Below are 19,939 nucleotides of genomic sequence, written 5' to 3'. Positions count from 1 at the left end.
TGGGCTTTTAAAAGTAGATTCAAAGGACATTTAGGTGACCCTTGGTTACTGAGTTAGTTTCTTACTTGGGTTCTGAGATGCTGTTGCTTTAAAACAAGTCTTCGAAAGAGAACATAATATTTTCTAGTGGTTGTGGTATTTCGACTGTCATACAAAATAATCTATAGAATTAAGATTCCAGGAGCATCCCATCCCTCTGAAGCTAAGAATTTTTGTGGAGTCTATACTATGGATCTTACAGTGGCACAGCTGTACCACTGCAGCTGCACCACTAAGCTCTCCTGTATAGCCGCTCTATGCCAGCGGGAGAGAGGTCTCCTGCCAGCATAATTAAACCCCCCTCAACAAGTGGCGGTAGCTATGTCAGCGGGAGAGTGGTAGTGTAGACAAAGCCAGTGTGAAGCAATGGAAGCAGCTACAAGCATGGCTGAGAGCACTTTTTGTTCAGAATATCACCAGGAAGGAATAAAGGAGAGCAGCAGAATACAGACCCTGGACTTCAGAAAAGCAGACTTTGACTCCCTCAGGGAACTGATGGGCAGGATCCCCTGGGAGGCTAATATGAGGGGGAAAGGAGTCCAGGAGAGCTGGCTGTATTTTAAAGAAGCCTTATTGAGGGTGCTGGAAAAACCATCCTGATGTGCAGAAAGACTAGCAAAAATGTCAGGTGACCAGCTTGGCTTAACAGTGAAATCTTTGGTGAACTTCAACACAAACAGGAAGCTTACAAAGAGTGGAAACTTGGACAGATGACTAGGGAGGAGTATAAAAAACATTGCTTGAGCATGCAGGGGTGTAATCAGGAAGGCCAAGGCACAATTGGAGTTGCAGCTAGCAAGGGATGTGAAGGGTAACAAAGGGTTTCTACAGGTATGTTAGCAACAAGAAGGTGGTCAGGGAAAGCGTGGGACCCTTACTGAATGGGGGAGGCAACTTAGTGACAGAGGATGTGGAAAAAGCTGAAGTACTCACTCAATGCTTTTTTTGCCTCGGTCTTCACAGACAAGGTCACCTCCCAGACTGCTGCACTGGACATCACAGTAGGGGGAAGAGGTGAGCAGCCCTCAGTGGTGAAAGAACAGGTTAAGGACTATTTAGAAAAACTGGATATAGACAAGTCAATGGGGCCGGATGCAATGCATCCAAAGGTGCTGAGGGAGTTGGCTGATGTGATTCCAGAGCCATTGGCTTTGAAAACCCTTGGTGATCGGGGAAGGTCCTGAATGATTGGAAAAAGGCAAATATAGTGCCCATCTTTAAAAAAAGGGAAGAAGGAGAATCTGGGGAACTACAGACTGGTCAGTCTCACCTCTGTCCTCGGAAAAATCATGGAGAAGGTCCTCAAGGAATCCATTTTGAAGAACTTGGAGAGGAAGGTGATCAGGAACAGTCAACAGGGATTCACCAAGGGCAAGTCATGCCTGACCAACCTGATTGCCTTCTATGATGAGATAACTGGCTCCGTGGATATGGGGAAAGTGGTGTATATGATATACCTTGACTTTAGCAAAGCTTTTGATACGGTCTCCCACAGTATTCTTGCCAGCAAGTTAAAGTAGTATGGATTGGATGAATGGACTGTAAGGTGGATAGAAAGCTGATTAGATCGTCAGGCTCAATGGGTAGCGATCAACGGTTCAATGTCCAGTTGGCAGCCAGTATCAAGCGGAGTGCCCCAGGGGTCGGTCCTGGGACCGGTTTTGTTCAACAGTTTCATTAATGATCTGGATGATGGGATGGATTGCACCTTCAGCAAGTTCGCAGATGACACTAAGCGGGGGGAGAGGTAGATATGCTGGAGAGTAGGGATAGGGTCCAGAGTGATGTAGACAAATTGGAGGATTGGGCCAAAAGAAATCTCATGAGGTTCAACAAGGACAAGTGCAGACTCCTGCACTTAGGATGGAAGAATCCCATGCATCGCTACAGGCTGGGGACCAACTGTCTAAGCAGCAGTTTTGCAGAAAAGGTCCTGAGGATTACAGTGGACGATAAGCTGGATATGAGTCAACAGTTGCCCTTATTGCCAAGAAGACTAACGGCATATTGGGCTGCATTAGTAGGAGCACTGGCAGCAGATCGAGGGAAGTGATTATTCCCCTCTATTCGGCACTGGTGAGACCACATCTGGAGTATTGCATCCAGTTTTGGGCCCCCCACTACAGAAAGGGTGTGGACAAACTGGAGAGAGTCCAGCAGAAGGCAACGAAAATGATTAAGGGGCTGGGGCACATGACTGACAAGGAGAGGCTGAGGGAACTGGGCTTATTTAGTCTGCAGAAGAGAAGAGTGACGGGGGGATTTGATAGCAGCCTTCTACTACCTGAAGGGGGGTTCCAAAGAGGATGGAGCTCAGCTGTTCTCAGTGGTGGCAGATGACAGAATAAGTAGCAATGGTCTCAAGTTGCAGTGGAAAAGGTCTAGATTGGATATTAGGAAACACTATTTCACTAGAAGGGTGGTGAAGCACTGGAATGGGTTACCTAGGGAGGTGATGGAATCTCCATCCTTAGAGGTTTTTAAGGCCCAGCTTGACAAAGCCTTGGCTGGGATGATTTAGTTGGGGATTGGTCCTGCTTTGAGCAGGGGGTTAGACTAGATAATCTCCGGAGGTCTTTTCCAACCCTAATCTTCTATGATTCCGGTTGAATCATCACTTGGTTTGGTGGTCTATTACAGACCAATTTTTAAGTTCTCAGACATTTTGACTTTATGAAATTACACCTGTGCAGCGTACAGCCACCATAAGGTGTGTATCTATGCCATGCCAAGAGTCCTAGACCACTATGACATCAGAGGTCATGCAACACAGAAAATGATGAGATCTAAATTAGCTGTTATCACTCAAGAAAAAAAAGATTTTGGAGTCATCGTGGATAGTTCTCTGAAAACTTTCATTTAATATGCAGCAGCAGTCAAAAAATCCTAACAAAACATTAGGAACCACTAGGAGAGGGACAGATAATAAGACACAAAATAGCATAATGCCACTATATAAATCCATGGTACACCCACAATTTAAATACGGTGTGCAGTTCTGGTCACCCCATCTCAAAAATGATACATTAGCATTGGAAAAAGTACAAAGATCAGCAACAAAAATGATTAAAGGTATGGAACAGCTTCCGTATGAGGAACGATTAAAAAGGCTGGCACTGTTCAACTTGGAAAAGAGGGGGGATATGATAGAGGTCTATAAAAACTCATTACTTTAGCATGGAGACAGTGAATAAAGATGTGTTATTTACCCCTTCTCATAACACATGAACCAGCGATCACATGATGAAATTAACAGGCAGTAGGTTTAAATCAAACATAAGGAAGTACTTTGTCACACAATGCAGAGCCAACATGTGGCATTCGTTGCCGGGGATACTGTGAAGGCCAAAAGTATAATTGGGTTCAAAAAAGAATTAGGTAAGTTAATGGAGGATAGGTCCATCACAGTGGCTATTAGCCAAGATGGTCAGGGATGTGACCACATGTTTTGGGTGTCCCAAAATCTCTGACAGCGAGAAGATAGGACCGGATGCCTAGGGATGAGTCACTCAATAAATTGAGCTGTTCTGTTCCCTCCCTTTGAATCATCTGGGCCCAGCCACTGTCGGAAGACAAGATGCTGGACTAGATGGACCATTGGTCCCATCCTCACTCTACCACTAATTTATATGCAACAATTTTGTTAGTTGTACGAGGGAGACTTGCATAGATGCTGGATTAACCAGCTCAACTGCCACACTCATCTGCCATTCTGCCACCCACACAAATCAACATAAAACTCCCAACACAACTACCCCTTCCCAGATACAACCACGCACACAAACACCACAACCAACTTACACAATAATTCCAAATACATATAGCCTTGACTACTGCACACACCCTTCATTCGCCACCAGCACAAATCCACACAACTCTTTCAGCACAATACAACCCACATACAAAATCAACACAATCACCCATAGAACCAGCAAACAGAATAACCCCAAACATCACTCTCAACCCTAGAATGTCTGAGTCAATGTGAAGCAATGGAAACAGCTACCAATATGACAGAGCTCTTTTTGTTCAGAATATCATGAGGTTCAAAGATCACTGCAATTCATAGTCTGTTACTGACCAATTTTTAAGTTCCCAACCATTTTCGGCTCTGATCTTTTTTTTAAAACCAGTATGACTTCACCGATCACACCCCTGTGACTGCACAGGCTTTCAGCAACTAGTATGTCTTCATAATTTATCTGCGATGCTTGGGCATTCTATCCAGGGATGCTCAGGAAAATTAAGCTCAATTAACTGAAGAAGGTGGGAACGGAAAGCATATTGAAACATTGTGTGGACTCTCATGGTGAGAAGTAATATGGACTCGGTTCCCTTTAAACTCAGCCTGAGAGTCCACACAGCTTTAATGTACTTTAAATTCACAACATCAATTAATTTGGCTTAACTTTCTTGCATGTTGCTGTGTAGACTTGCCATTCAGGTATATAACACTGTTTATACTGAGAACAAAGATAACCAGTATTTTCTGGACACACTTGCCCCTATATTTTCCTAGGTTTTTCTCTGATCCTGTATTTTTTCCTATTGGTGATCATTCTTCTTGCTACATCATCCTTGATTGGTTTAATCTCCTGTGGAGCACAGTACATACTAAGTTTATATACAAATAAAAAATGAACGAGTAGGATGCTTCCAATATAGGCTGAAACAATACATTTGAAAAGGAATGTGATAAAAAAAAATAGGGGTTCAGTGTTTCAGATTTTGTGCTTTTTAGCTTAACAGCATTAAAAAATTTGAAGTGAATTCTGGGAATAATGTCCAGAGCAAATTTGAGAAACACATTACATTTGCAGTTTTCATTATGAAACAGAGCACAATCTTGAGTTCTTACTCTGTACCATGTAGCCAGACACATGTTAAAATGAATGCAATACATGTCCATTTCTGGCAGAAATCACGTCAATTTTAAAACATTATATTATTTCTCCTCTATGTTGCATGTGTCATTACTGAAATGACTGTGCTTTTAAATGTTATCTACTGTCAATCAATGTTTAGGTCTTCATGTCAGAACCTAAGTAACTTTTTAAAATGTGTATCACATAGCAGTGTATACCTTGCCCAGGAATGATTACATTCGTTTACTTTATTCTGGTGCAAAGAATTAGTAGTAACCTCTGAAATTTCAAGGCAGTTTTAATCTGGATACACTATTTTTCCTCCAGAAAAATTCATGTAATTGACACCAAGGGGTCTTTTTGGTCCTCATGTGTTGCATAATTATTTGTGAATTGAAAAATTTTGATATCCTCAGACACTACAGTTTATTAAATCCTGTTCACCTGCTCATGAAGACTCCTGACAGCATGCAGAGTAAACATTATTTGTTTAACCTTACATTAAACTGCCATGCAGAAATATAGGATAAGCTATCTTTATCCATAAACCCAGTCTCATTATCATTTCTAGCTTAAATCAGAGAGAATCCCCTTGTTGGAAGAGCATATTTAATACTCCTCTGAACTCCAAAAGCTAGAGTTCTCGGTCCCCTTCTAAAACTACATTACCTTAAAGTCAACATGAGACTAATCAACCCAAGAGTGAGTATCTACTTTTAGTTAGGTACTTTACACAAAAAACTCATGACTGATAACAACTATCCACATAATTAACAGCTTCCTTTCTAGTCGGAAAAACTGGCTTTGTAAAGTATTTGAGAAATGTGAAGCTTCCATTTATTGTTCTTAAATATCCAACATTGTTCAAAGAAAACCCAACAGCAACAATTATTTTCCTCCCCAAATTTCCTGCTATAAACACTTCAGCGTTTTCAAACACTGAAAAACTCCATTCTTAACTGAATGATTTCCACACACACAGGTTTTTTCTCTTATTTCAAGGATTTTTTTTAAATTTAAGTCTGTAGGCAAATATATTGCCACATATGACTTTACAAATTAAGAATGGCTTAAGCATTTCTTCCTAGTTCTCTTTACAGCAGTCACAAATCTGTCTACAGTAAGCAAATAAAACTGGTTAAAGTCCTCACATCCAAATGACATGTTTTGAATGTTAGTTTGTAAAATCAGAAGAATTTTTCATATGGTTTATAGTCATTTACATCTTATATTCTTTATGTCTACTTAATTATAAACTGGACATTTAATATCTAAACTTAAGCAGATGAGTTCTTCCTTTTACAACTTCAATTCAAAGAAAATAGCTTACCTCCAGAAATCTGTACTAATCTCTACAGAGCCTCTCAACCAACTGTCCTCTCCAAAGTTTCTTGCGTTTTCTACATAGAGGAACTGAAGGCTGTGAGTAACATTCTACTAAAATGCAGACATACTGAAGGTTTTTTATAATCTAGATGGGCTCGTTATATTGTATAACTATTTTATCCAATCAGAATCACTATTTACATTACACAACAGCTAAAAATACAAGAAGACACCACATGGTCACAAGCTGTTACTACATGCCTCTGACATAACTAGAAAATTTAAGTAAATGCACAGTAAGTCGCTTTATGAGTAATAGCATAATGCATACAAATCAAATTAAACCAATGGCCTGGAGGTGGTTTAGGCATGATAAACTGTTGTATACATGCTAGAATATTATAGGCAGAAAATCCAGTGGAACACAGTCAAAATCCTCAAATTGAGCAGGACAACTATTTAAATGCCTGATTTTATAAAAGCTATAATCGAGCACTCCCCACCCATCCTACCCCCATTTCCAGTATTAACTATTGTTAATATTGATGTTATTATACTGTTAGTTACATGGTTTGTAGGACAAAACAGTGGAGAACACACTCACACAGTATACAAAGGAAGGGGGAGACATGAACACATGCTGCGTGACTGCTATGAAAATATTTTTATAGCTATTACCTTAAATTAATAAAAAAACTAATGAACTCAAATCTTATCTGACAGCACAAAATTTAGTTAGTAAAATTTGATGTTTGAGTGCCTATGATGGGGAGGGGAGGATTGAAAACAGGAGAATTGTAACAGAAAATAAAATTAGGTCCTAATTTTAAAAGATACTTTTAAAATTGTTTCTTTATTGTAGTTTACTAAATGTCCTATGTATATTAACACTTTGCATTTCTACAAAAAAATGTAATCCAAAGAGGTAAGTCCTTTCCAAAGACATGTATGCATTATACATTTTAACAGATGGAGAAATTGAGCCCAAGTAACTGGCTAGCCGAAAGTCACCAAGTATGTCAAGTATAGAACCCTGAAATACTACCTTCGGATTTCTATCTGAAACTACACTGCAAACTAGGCAGCCACATTATGTAAGTTCTGAAGCTTAGTTTTATAAACCAGTTTAATCACAAATGTCAACAAACATTACAACAAATGAAGGCAAAGTATTGGAACACAACATGCTTTGCACTGAATGCTTACCTTTGCTAAAGCTGTTGGTGGCTAAAGACTGGCTTTCTCCTATTCCTTCTTAGTAAACAAGAAGTAAAAGCTTCTCTCTATAATGATTTCAGTGTGAACAGGAATTGTGTACCCTCTCTTTCAGTGGATTTTTTTTTTTAAAAGAAAGGTAAAATAGGAACAATTAGCCTTGTCTCAGGTGCTGAGCATTCACAGATTTAACTGTGGTCAATCGGAGCAACAGGTACTCAACATCTCCAGAAAATAAGTTTTGTTGGCTTTCTGTTAAAAAACAGCTTTAAAATTGCCAAACATTTGTACTGCTCACAAATTGGAGAGAGCTAGATGGCACTATTGCTTTGTTTTTCAGCTCTTAAAAATCTGGGTTCAAAAACACACACATACGCCATTGGTTTCTCTGTCCACTTACAAAACAGAGGCATTCAGTCAAAGGATAAACAAATATTGCAAAATATTCTATTCAGATACCAATATCTGCTATTAGACATATATGGGTCAAAATATCTGGAAATTTACTGAGCGCCCACCCTAACTTAAGATAGATTATACCAAGACCCCCTTACCTGATCACTGTATTCACAGTTCTGACCAAACTCTTCCTTAAAGTAAAAAAAAATTAAAAAAAAAAAAATCCTGCCTCATTTACAAGTAAAGCAGAATAGCTCCAAATCCTGGGTACCTTTTCCTCCAGCTTTGCCTTGTCTTATGGTAACATGCATTTAACTTACACACCTCCATGTTACATACTCAAAAGCAGAGGTTTGCTAACTTGGATTCCTCTGAATCCTGTTTATATATGCTGCATTTCACATGTTCAATGAGCAATGTGGGCCTACTGCTCAATAATTGTTCCTGCAAACACTACATTTCAAGAGTAAGGACAAATATCTTTTTCCTCCCCTCCCTAATCTATCACATTCCCCAGAAAAATTGTTACTTTTTTATTTAGGTATGGCATGACAATACATTTGCATGTGCCTTTTATTTAGGTGTGAAATGCCAATTAATTGCATGATCATGAATGCCAAGAAAGCAGGATAACATGGCCCAATGCATGCCAACTCTTCCCAATCAAATCACTCTTTTTGATCTTTCATACATCTGTTATCTTGTAACACAAGACTGAATAAGAAAGTGATTCCAATGCTATTACAAAACTTATCTTCAAAATCTGTTTTAAAAGAACAGAAGTGCCACATTTGTTAGCTAATGTTCAAATGCTTGAGGCTGCCCTTATTAGAGCAGGATTTTTCAATGAAGTAGTAGGTCCCCTGGCAAGGAAATCATATAGGGAACACATCAGATTCATCAAGGCAAGATGCGTCTCTCTAGCATGCATCAATTATTGTGGAGGGTAATCATCTAATTTAACAGTGTTCTCCCCAAAACAGGGTCACAATGGAAGGCTTGAAGTTTCTTCCAACCATCAAATTATATAGCATATCCATATATGAACATCCTCCCTTTGAAGCACTCCTAAAATAACCAGAGGACAAGCAAAGCAATTGTACAGGAAAGTAGCATTACATATTAACAGAATAAATAGACCTAAATCTCATTACTATTTAAAGAGCTGAAAACAAACAAGTTTTATCTTGCAGACATATTTATAAATGTTTAGAGATTTCAGATTTTAACTGCAGGTACAGTAAAGCACAGCCTTCGGTGGTAAAATGTATTCTAAATTCAGAGAAATTACTACAAGACCTTGAATGCCAGTATCATCTTGCTTACAAAAGCATTTAAGATGCATCCCTTTAATATGAAAGCACTTAGGGCTCCTACATTTAATGCTTTGTAAATGACATACAGAGAACTACATCTGACTAGTGAAATTGTTCTGAAATCCTGCCATTTGACTTCAATGCACGATCCTGGATACTTGGCACTGTTACATGTTTGCTCCTTACAAAACCCGACTAGTTAAAATCTAGGTCTTTCCGTTGTAACAGAAAGGATGTCCACTGCTATCCTATCATAGTGACATAACTGGGATTTCATTTTCTGGTTTGAAAGCGTACTGTTAATGCCTGACTTTTTATTTGTATCCTAAATCTGATTACAGGGCATATTACTATGGAACATTTCTTAGAACTTTTCCTGCATCTGTATGTTTTTACATATTAAAATCAAAGGATAAAATACTCAGTTAAAAAAAATAGTCAAGAGGGAGTTATATTTTTAAATATATGCTCATTATTCAAGAAGAAAGCACATTGAATACATTGTGGTTTTCAGGACCAAGTGTGAGAGATCACTTTCAAATATTTGAAAAAAGTTTCCCTTCCATATACAGGGCCACGAGCTTTGTTGGCACAGATGTAACTGTTCCCCCACAAAATACGGTAAGATGGCAGCCAGTGATCTACTGTTCTTTTTATTAGGTCAGCAATCTTTGACACTGATCACATACCTCTTTACTGGACCTCCATTTACATTCACAAATCATTCTTAATGGTGGATCAACCGCCAGAGATTATCTTTACAACTAAACTTGGATTGGCACAATAGTAAATATATGGTTCAATGTTCAATAAGGGTTAACTTGGTGTTGTTAATTTCAATGCCAATGTCAGCTTTAACTATTACATTCAAGTTTTAGGGAGCACCTGGGTTTCTTGCTACTGAGGATTGTCAATACTTCTTTCTGCCACACACACACTAAAACATGCACAGCCACAACTCAAAGAAACAACTTGCATTGCAACAGACCACATACCTACTGCTGAGTATCAAATCTGAAATTAAGCAAGGTGACCAAGTACTCTCCGACTATACCTGATGTCTGCCAGTATCTTGGACCCTTCATAGTCAGGCTTCACAACAGGATACAGCACACAAATGGTGCTAACTCCGCTCAGGGGGCGATCTGCTAGCCACAGACATTCAAAAACCCACACTCCTTCTATGGGATTGCTCTGCAGAACCCAATGCCACAAATCACAGGATGCTACTGACACACTTTAAGAAACCTAGGCCAGGTCTACACTTAAAACATTTGCCAGTATAGTAACATTGGTTAAGGGTGTGATTTTTAAGGACACTCAGCAAAAGCCATAGTTTAGAGGCAGTTATACCAGCAAACAACTGCTTTTGCCAGTCTAGTAAACCACATTTATACTAGACTTCCACAGTGAGATGATTGCAAGCTGTGCACAAAATTAGACAGAATTCTGTTTTTTAGCTGAAGTTATTCTCTATTTTTATACCAACAAAAGCAACTCCAAATTCATACATTCTTGAACTCCACATGCTGTTTGCACAGATGCTTAGGAAAAGCTCCTGCACTAAATGCTAACTGAACAAGCAGAATAATCTAGCCACAAAGGTGAAATGGCGTTAGGGCAAGGAGATATGTGCATAAGCCTGCCTCTGCTCAATCTTCACTTCAAATACTGTTATCTCCTTCAGGACTCAGTAAGCAAGTGATATGTACAAAAGTTATTCAAATACTCCCTAGCTGCTGCAGTAACCTTAACACACCTACTTTCATCTAAAATTAAATAGTCCCATCAATCTTCAAAGCATGGCCACAAGCCCATCTCAAATTTATCACTTTCTCACTTTCTTTCCAATAATGCAGTTGGTAGAGTAATGCCCTTCTGATCTGGTGACTATACATTCCTTTAAGATTATTTCAAGGAAGCTTTTCTAGGAATAGTCAGCAAATGTATGCTCATTTTTATGTAAAGGAATTGTTAGGTTTCAAGTGTGAGGTACTCAGTTCTTTCAGTTATCCATTTTCCTCAATCTAGCTCTTACCCCACTGTAGAAGTTTTTAGCTAACTGCACACCCAGTACAGTGGATGCTGCAAGGTTTAGCCCCCTGTACTACCTGGCTCAACGTCTCACCGTGGGCAACTGGCAGTGCTACGAGTTAATGCGACCGTGTTTGCCATCTAGTACTGAGAGTGGTGGTTGTCATTGGGAAAAGAGTACCAGCAGAGCAAAGGAAGAGAGACATTTTCATAGATAATAAGGCCAAAAAGGACCATTGTGATCATCTTGCGCAGAGGTGGGCAAACTACGGCCCATGGGACCATCCTGCCCGGACCCCGAGCTCCTGGCCTGGGAGGCTAGCCCCAGCCTCTCCCCCGCTGTCCCCCGTCCCCCGTGGCCTCAGCTCATTTGCTCCGCCACCGGCGCAATGCTCTGGGCTGTGAGCTCCTGGGGCAGCGCAGCTGCAGAGCCCGGCCTGACCTGGTCTCTGTGCTGCGCGGTGGTGGCAGCAGCATGGCCCGGCTCCAGCCAGGCGGCGCGGCTGTAGCGACGCCAGCCACCGGTGCTCCAGGCAGCATGGTAAGGAGGCAGCGAGCAGGGGGGGTTGGATAGAGGGCAGGGGAGTTCGGGGTGGTGGTCAGGGGGCAGGAGTGTAGATAGGGGTCAGGGCGGTAACAGAGGGTTGAATGGGGGCAGGGATCCTGGGGGGGCAGTCAGGGAGGGGGGTTGGATGGGACGGCAGGGGGCAGGGGTTCCGGGGGCGGTCAGGGGACAGGGAACAGGGGGTGTTGGATGGGAAAGGAGTCCCGGGGGGCAGACAGGAGGTGGAGGCCACGACCCCCTCCCCTAACCAGTCCTCCACACAATTTACGAAATCCGATGTGGCCCTCAGGCCAAAAAGTTTGCCTGCCCCTGATCTAGCGTGACTTACTGCATAATACAGGCCATAGTATTTCCCTGAATTAATTCCTGTTTGAACTACAGCCCATATTGTAGGGGGGGGAAATCCAATCTTGATTTTACCATTTCCAGTGGTGGAGAAACCACCACAAACCTTGGAGACAATGAGGAGACAAAAAGTGTGTAGCGGGAGGAGATGAAAGGGGAGAAAAAACACAAAATTATTTCATCAAGATAGAATCCCTGGTTAGAGATGAAGTACATCTAGAAAACTTTATTCTGGCATCAGGAAGAGTCAGAGGTGATAAGGGAAGGCTGACTCAGATGACCTACAGAAAAGAAAAAAGCATACAGAGCCTTTAAAGATCTAATACCTACGTTCCATCACTAGCGGGGAAAACTACTATTGATGACCTTTCTATATAAAAATCTGTTTCTTTCACTATAAGGCAACACACAATATCATTTTAATGATTCGGAGAGTCACAATATCCTGAAGTTAGCAGAATGCACTATTGCTTATAGTAGGGCTCTTCATTTTTGGTTTTTATTTTATTTAAAATTACCCAGGAAATTATCAGTATTTATTACTACAACAAAAACAGGTGAAAATCAGTGCAAAACATATTAGTAATTTTTCTGGATAAATATCAGGGTTTATTTTGGTGGATGGAAGGACAAGAGAAAAGTATTCAGTATATTAATGCTTTGATGAACAGAATTCAATGTGGTTTGCTACAGAACTAAAACAGAACTCAAAACACAATTTCTCCTCTGAGTTTAAGGAAACAATGTACAGTATCTCTAATCCCCAAATAAAACTTTTCATTTGAATAAGCAGTTTACTGTTGTAGACTTAGTACTATTAGCCTATAAATATTTACATTTAATAATTGGGCCACACCATTTGCAGCACATACATTCAACTTCATCCTTTTCTCCTCTTTGTTTTTTTTTTTAAACTTTCAAATACTTCCTTGTGTTCTGAAATGTATTATGATACTGATTTTCATTTTCTTCCCATTTTAATGCGTCAGATCTTTAAACCATTATCTGCTAACAGCTTGAATGGGTACATGGTGGGCATGAGATTCATCAGTACATTCAGATGTGCAGGCACTTCAGAGCTTGCGTGCGTGTCTGTTTGTTTATTGCGTGTATCTTGTAGACTAACACAGAGCCTTAGTTCCACAGGCCTCTTTGCATATACACACAGACTAATGTATTATTGTAATACATATATCACATGCAATGTGTTGTATTTTCCTAATAAAAGAAGTTTATTTTTATATATTTGAATGATACAAAAGTAGGGTGAAAATCAGAAAAAAAAAAAAAAAAGAATATTTTTTGTAAAATCCGGGATTTTTTCGGTAAAAATCAGTTTAAACTGAAAACGAAGGGGCTTACCAGTGCCAGACTAGTCCAGTGATGAAAAGGAGTGATAGCGAGGGAGGGTGTGCTTGGGGATGAACGGGCTAGTGAGAACCTAGGCACCCCAGCTCCTATACAAGTGCCTTTGATAAAGGAGTTTGTCCATAGCCACCTCAAGGAGGCAGCAACTTTTGGACACATCCTGTAACTTGGGTTATTTTTTAAATAGACCTGAATTGAGTTTTCCTCTCCTTAAACAACTAAAACCAATATGTTTTCCAGCCTAGTTCTTTTTTTCTTTGTTCGACATTTCAAAGGATAAAGGCAACTTGATCTGGCACAAACTAGAGAAGTGACAAGATTGAACACTGCAGATCCCAATGTGAGAGGACCCTCCAGGTTGAAGAGCAATTGCCCCAAACAATCTACTTGGATCTCTTGGTAAGCTTAGTATAAACTATTGTATTTTTTGTGCATCAGCGTTTGCTTATGTTTTTTATGCTTGCACTACTCTGAGAAATATTTATTTTCCTTTGTTCATAAACATTTTATTCACAGATACTGGTGTCAAACGAAGTTGCATTGCTTTATCTCCTGTTTGGTGTTGCCACTGACTTCATTACGAGGAAGTGTAGATGGATTCAACACAGGCATCCATGGCTTAACAAAAGTACATAAAAACAAAAGAAGTTTTGCTAGTAAGTTTATAAGCATGTGATCGCTTGAAAGAGCTGTGAAGTAGCTTGTAGCTAAGGGTAATAACAATAGCCTCTGAAGAGAAAGAGAAAGCCTCCTCTGCAGAGGAGGCCTGGCTTGCTGGGGAACTCAGTGTAGACAGGGAACTGTGCAGCCTGGAAAAACTCAAGTCAGGAAAGTCTCTGTGCAAGAGAGGTAACAGTTAGGGATCTGGGAACCTACAGTGGCTGCCCTTGCTAAACCATGGAAGGGGTACAAGGCACAGTTGCCTTCAACTGTGACATCTACTACAAGCAATTACAGGGAAGGACCAGGAACTGAAAAAATTCCAAGAAGGAAGCAATTCAGAAAGTCATCAGCAGTACTAAGGATAATAAAAGTTTCTATTTCAAAAGGGCTTAGATTTTAAGAGCATATGGAAAGTCCAGTGAAATTAGTGGCATAAATTCTATTTCACTAATGCTATCCATTCAATACTCACTATTCTGTCTGCAAGGATGAGCATGCATTACAGAGGGCACCTGCCAGCAATCTACCAAAACAAACTGATATACTGGGCCAGTGACACAGAGCCGAGGCAAGTCTCACAGCTTCCCACAGGAACACTGAAGGTCTCAGACAGTTCTACCAGAATGCATACTAACACCTGAAATGCCACATCTTTACTGACAACCTCTAGTATATTAGGGATTATAGTGGGGTGGACACCCGCTCCTGCCTGGGAAGGGTTAAAGCCTGCCCTGCGGGGGGGGGGGGGGGCGCTGGGGGAAAAGCTATGTTGGCTGATTGGGAAGGTAGCAGATGTNAGAGGCGGCGCTGGGGGAAAAGCCACGTTGGCTGATTGGGAAGGTAGCCGCAGCTGGGCCACACCCTAATCAGGCCTCAGCTGGCCCTATATAAAAAGGCTGTGAGCTAGAGGCCAACCAGCACCTCTCTGCATTCAGAGAGAGCAGGGCCTGGCTGCAAGGACCTAGAGCAGAGTACCTGACTGGAGCAGGGCTGGGGAAAGGTAGAGGAGCTGGGAAGCTCCAGCCTAGAAAGCCCCGGGCTGTGGCCTAGTATTAGGCCAAGGGGTACTGGGGGTTGCAGAGGGCAACCCAGGTGTAGGCCAAGGCAGCAGGTCCAAACCCTCCTTGCCAGTGATGAGTAGGCTGATACTGCAGTCTTCCCCAGGTGTGGGGCTAGATGATGACTGGCAGTTGCCTTACACTGAGCTGAGGTGAGGTGGGGTTAGTGGGTGGGGGTTCCCCTGGGAGGGGAGACCCAGTGTGTGTGGGTACTGCCAGGGGGCAGCACCCAGAGCAAGGGGTACTGGGGTCCTAGGAGGGACATGGGAGCCAGTAGAGGACAAGGCAGATCACCAGCCTGCAGAGGGTGCTCCAGGCTGGATTGAGCTGATTCCCTGGAGTAACCAGCAGGAGGCGCTGCAGGGGTGAGTCTGACCTCTTACAGGGATTAATTCATGTTTATTAAGGGCTTTGAAAATCTAAACCCCCTTTGCCAAGAGGTGGTAACAACCATAAATTGCACTGGCATGTTCTTCCAAACGATCACACAGGCCTGTTTTAAAAATGATGTCCAAGTAGAAACCAAGTTTGCCCTCCAGCACTAAACTATGGCTTTCAAAGAACCCAAAAAACTGTTAGTCTGTTTGTGTGTTTTATTCCAGTGGCAGTTCTTGCTTGGAGTTTCTGAAAGCAAGATTAGAATCTGAAAGCAAACAGTATTTAAAAAGCTAAAATTAACATGCTAATTTCAAACTGTCTCAATTGCAGAGAAAGGAGGATGGTTATGTCAGAAGATGACTTTTTGCAATAAATATATTGATAAATCTCTTTTCCACAGGTTCATCCCAGAAAAGCAGCTTGTGTTATACGACAAGGAAAGTCTCCAGAAAACATTAAAAACAGAACAAGAAACCGGATTTACCCAAGTTAGTTTTACTATTGGTGACTAATCATGAGGACAAACCCAGTGATTTATGGTCACTAACTGGACATGGAGTATCTTAACTATTTTTTTAGGGGCTAGATCAGCAAAGGAGACTTAGATTGAGCATTTTAACACCTAACTTTTAGGTGCCCTACTGCCTCGTGAGACTTACAACCCTGAGTTAAGTGCCCAGGCTTCCTATACAATGCATAGGGGAAGTTAGGCACCTAAGAATAGAGCCACAAAAACCACTGAGATGAGCAGGAAGTGCCCTAAGACCTAACTCTCAAAAACAAACACATGGAGATATACCTATCTCATAGAGCTGGAAGGGACCTTGAAAGGTCATTGAGTACAGCCCCCTGCCTTCACTAGCAGGACCAAGTACTGATTTTTTGCCTCCAATCCCTAAGTGGCCCCCTCAAGCATTGAACTCACAACCCTGGATTTAGCAGGCCAATGCTCAAACCACTGAGCTATCGCTTCCCCCATCTACAAAAGGTCGTAGATGCCTAAGTTTGGGAGTCAGAAACATGAACCCTCTCCTGAAGTTAGATGTCTAGCCCTTTCTCACAAAAAGGAGTTGGTAGTATCTTTATAACCTTTAGGCCAGTATTTAGAGTTCTCAACAAGGATGTGGAAGACCCATGTTCAGTTCCATTCTCTACCTGAGTGTGGAGCAGAGACTTGAACTTGGATCTCCCCACTCAAGAGAATGCTGTAACCACTGGGCTATAGGTGCATGCTGGGCAGCTCTCTCAGGCTCTCCTGTTGAAACTGTTCCTGTGTATAAATAAATAAATATGCATTGGAGCACTTGGCTCTCTTCTCCTAGGTGAGCATGCTAACCACTGGACTAAAGGGGGAATGCAACACCATTTTTTCCTCGTGGTGTTTTGTGCAGCACCCATTCTGGTAGGCAGTTCCTGACACCACCTGTTAGATGGAGCCCCGCAGGTGAGATAGGCTAGGCAAGGCAACGTCTTGTTTGAGGATCTTAGCTGTGAGCTAGGGACTTTAGGCACCTACAGAGATAGATGGCAGCTGACTGGGGGACTGAGGTGGCTAAATGGCAGTGAGGCATCTAAATCCCTTTATGGGTCTAGCCCCAGATAGTTTCTCATCCCAGAGCAAAACATTAACTCCTATTATTAATGCTTTTTAAATTATCTGAGCACTCCTCACTCTTGCCCATACACTGAAAGATTTATGTAATGCTGCACTTTATTTCAACATATTATGGCAATTATCTAGTAGTCTATCACTTTCACCACGGAACAAGTTTGAAAAGATTGTTTACACAGACTGGCAAGTGTTCAACTAGTCCTGCTCATTATTCCCCTTGCTATTGTTTGAGATATGTTTAGATAAAAGGTATTATTCAATCATCCAGTTTCACCTCCTCACCATTCTGTTTGTGAAGCCAGTTTGCTGCTTTGGAAATTAATGCAACGTTACAAATTTAGCATTGCTACTTCACTGGAGAAACAAATAGGAAAAGGAGATGGGCAGTAACAAGACCTTGCTTAAACACAACTGATAGTCTATACAGCAAGTAAAATGATTAACATTGGTACAGCAAGGTGCGATTTACCACCATGGGTTTGAAATTTTTCCTCAGTATAGAAGTCTTTAAGTAAGAAAAGATTTAGAACACATTTAAGTCCAACATGGACTGAGAATTTTATATATATATATATATATTTTTTACCAATTCACCAACCAATGTAAATGAGAAGATAATAGAAATGGAAATGTTTCATTTCTATGTTGGTCATCAAGGAATGTCACAAAGGAAAATTAGAATAGGTCAACAGTGGTTCAAACAGCTACAAAGATATTTTTACCATCTTGAGTAAAACCTTGAAACAAAGTTTATCCTTACAACAAGACTACCCTTTTAAGACCTTATTTTAGGCCATGTATTTAAATTGGTTAAATGAATAAATTTTCTGTCTTTTGTAACCTTTTGACAGGCTAGCAATTTATTCTTTTACCATGTATTAAAGTTAAAAGGCTTTTATGATGCTTCTGTACATAATTTGGTTTGGCACATTTTAGTAACTAGAGTTATATGCATAACACAATGAAGTGTTAACCTCACTTAGTTGGCATTACTTAATGTCCATATGCCCTGAACCTTTTCTTAAATGCAGTAACTCTCCCTGTTGTTTACTATTTGGAGTAAAACCCCTTTCTTATATATTCTTCCTTCAATAGACAACTTCCTATTTGAATAATTAAGGCAAGACGAGATCAGTGTAGATATCCTCTTTTTAACGATACCCACACACTGTGGTGTCTCCACAACCAATCTATTACCTGCCATTCAACAAGGCATTGGTTGTCTCAACAGCTTACAGAATAAAAATGGTAATTATACTTAATATACTGGATGCATTGTTCTAAGGACAAAGACTGAGCATATTCAGAAAGTACTGAATAGCCTATGAAAGCATTTGTTAACTGGTGTGCAGAAGTTGAGCTAACATATGTCCAAAAGATCTTGCTGAAAATAGCGAAAGTCCAAGGATTCAGACAAGTCTATGATCTTATGCTCATCTAACAGTAGGAAACAAACCCTGACAATCATCAATAAGTTCCCCTGAAATTATGTTTAAAATTGTTTAATTGCTAGTATTGCTTGTTTTAACTGAGTCCCAGGCCTGGTCAACACTTACAATTTACATTGGCATTGCTATATCTGCTAGAAGTATGAGCTAATAGCTGGAAGCTGAAGCTAGACAAATTCTGACTGGAAATAAGGTGTCAATTTTGAACAGAGGGTAATTAACCATTGGAACAATTTACCAAGGTTGTGATGGATTCTCCATCTCTGGAAATTTTTAAATCTAGATGGGATGTTTTTCTAAAAGATATACTCTAGGAATTATTTTGGGGAAGTTCTCTCACGTGTGTTATACTAGGTCAGACTAAATGATCACAATGGTTGGTTCTGGTCTTGGAATCTAGGAATAGCTAAATGTGGTTCGGAGAAGTGGTATTACTATAACAGCAGAACTACTCCTTCTATCTGCCTATGCGGCATCTACATGAGGGGGCTACGCCAGTGTAGTTAGGCTGACATAACCACACTGACATGGCCTTTAATGTAGATATGGCCTTAATGACGCTTTCGGTAATGGTGCTGAAAATTGTTTTGTCCTCCCATGCTTTGTCCTTTCCAACTAAACCATTGTCAGAATAGATTCAGAGGATATGACTACTCTGCAATTAAAAACCCACGGCTGGCCCGGACCAGACCAGCAGATTCGGATTCACGGGGCTGGGGCCAAGGGACTGTTTAATTGCAAAGTAGACGTTTCAGCTGGAGCCTGGGCTCTAGGACCCTGCAAGGTGGGATGGTCCTAGAGCCCAGGCCCCAGCCCAAGCTCAAAGGTCTACACAGCAATTAAACAGCACTGTAATCCGAGCCAGCAACAGGAGTCTAATTCAATGCAGACATACCCAGAGGAACCCACTGCTGAAATCTGTTGCCAGTGACTGTAGTGTTTCCTAGAGTAGAAGAGGCATCATAGAGAAATTCTCTGTCAAGAGTAGTATCAGCTACCAACTCAAGAGATCATGCTGACTCTCCCCCATCTTCTCCCTTAGAGATCTATACAATCAAAACTGGGATGGATTTTACAAAAGACAATGGAAATATGCCAGTATGTTGGAAATACCATGACCCAGGTTTTACAGAGGGAGACTAGTATGTTGCTTCTATATTGCCTTTCATCCAAGGATTTGCAAACATCAAAGTCAGCCAACACAGCTGTGAGAAGATTACTGAGCATCTAGAAGCTCTAATCATGAACTAGGACCCCATTTTGCTAGGTAATGGGCTATACCAAGTCAAGTTCCTCATTATTGCACAA

The 19,939-nt window shown here is 40.9% G+C and overlaps 1 protein-coding gene across 4 annotated transcripts in view; it reads right to left on the bottom strand.

Annotated features, from left to right (window-relative positions):
* SLC23A2 (solute carrier family 23 member 2) overlaps positions 1 to 19,939 on the bottom strand; it is a 128,746-nt gene that overhangs the window by 91,532 nt on the left and 17,275 nt on the right. The window contains exon 1 of one of the 4 annotated variants that reach the window (XM_034761791.1): positions 6,235 to 6,375. The exons of the other annotated variants lie outside the window; for them this stretch is intronic. The gene's annotated coding sequence lies outside the window, so the exon portion shown is untranslated. Of the gene's footprint in view, positions 1 to 6,234; positions 6,376 to 19,939 lie in introns of those variants that run through there. 4 annotated transcript variants of the gene reach the window in all.

This window comes from Trachemys scripta, chromosome 2 (genome assembly GCF_013100865.1).
Source record: "Trachemys scripta elegans isolate TJP31775 chromosome 2, CAS_Tse_1.0, whole genome shotgun sequence".
In the NCBI taxonomy this organism is placed as follows: domain Eukaryota; kingdom Metazoa; phylum Chordata; order Testudines; family Emydidae; genus Trachemys; species Trachemys scripta.
The sequence above is the reverse complement of the archived record's forward strand: the minus strand, read 5'-3'. Positions and strand labels throughout refer to the sequence as shown.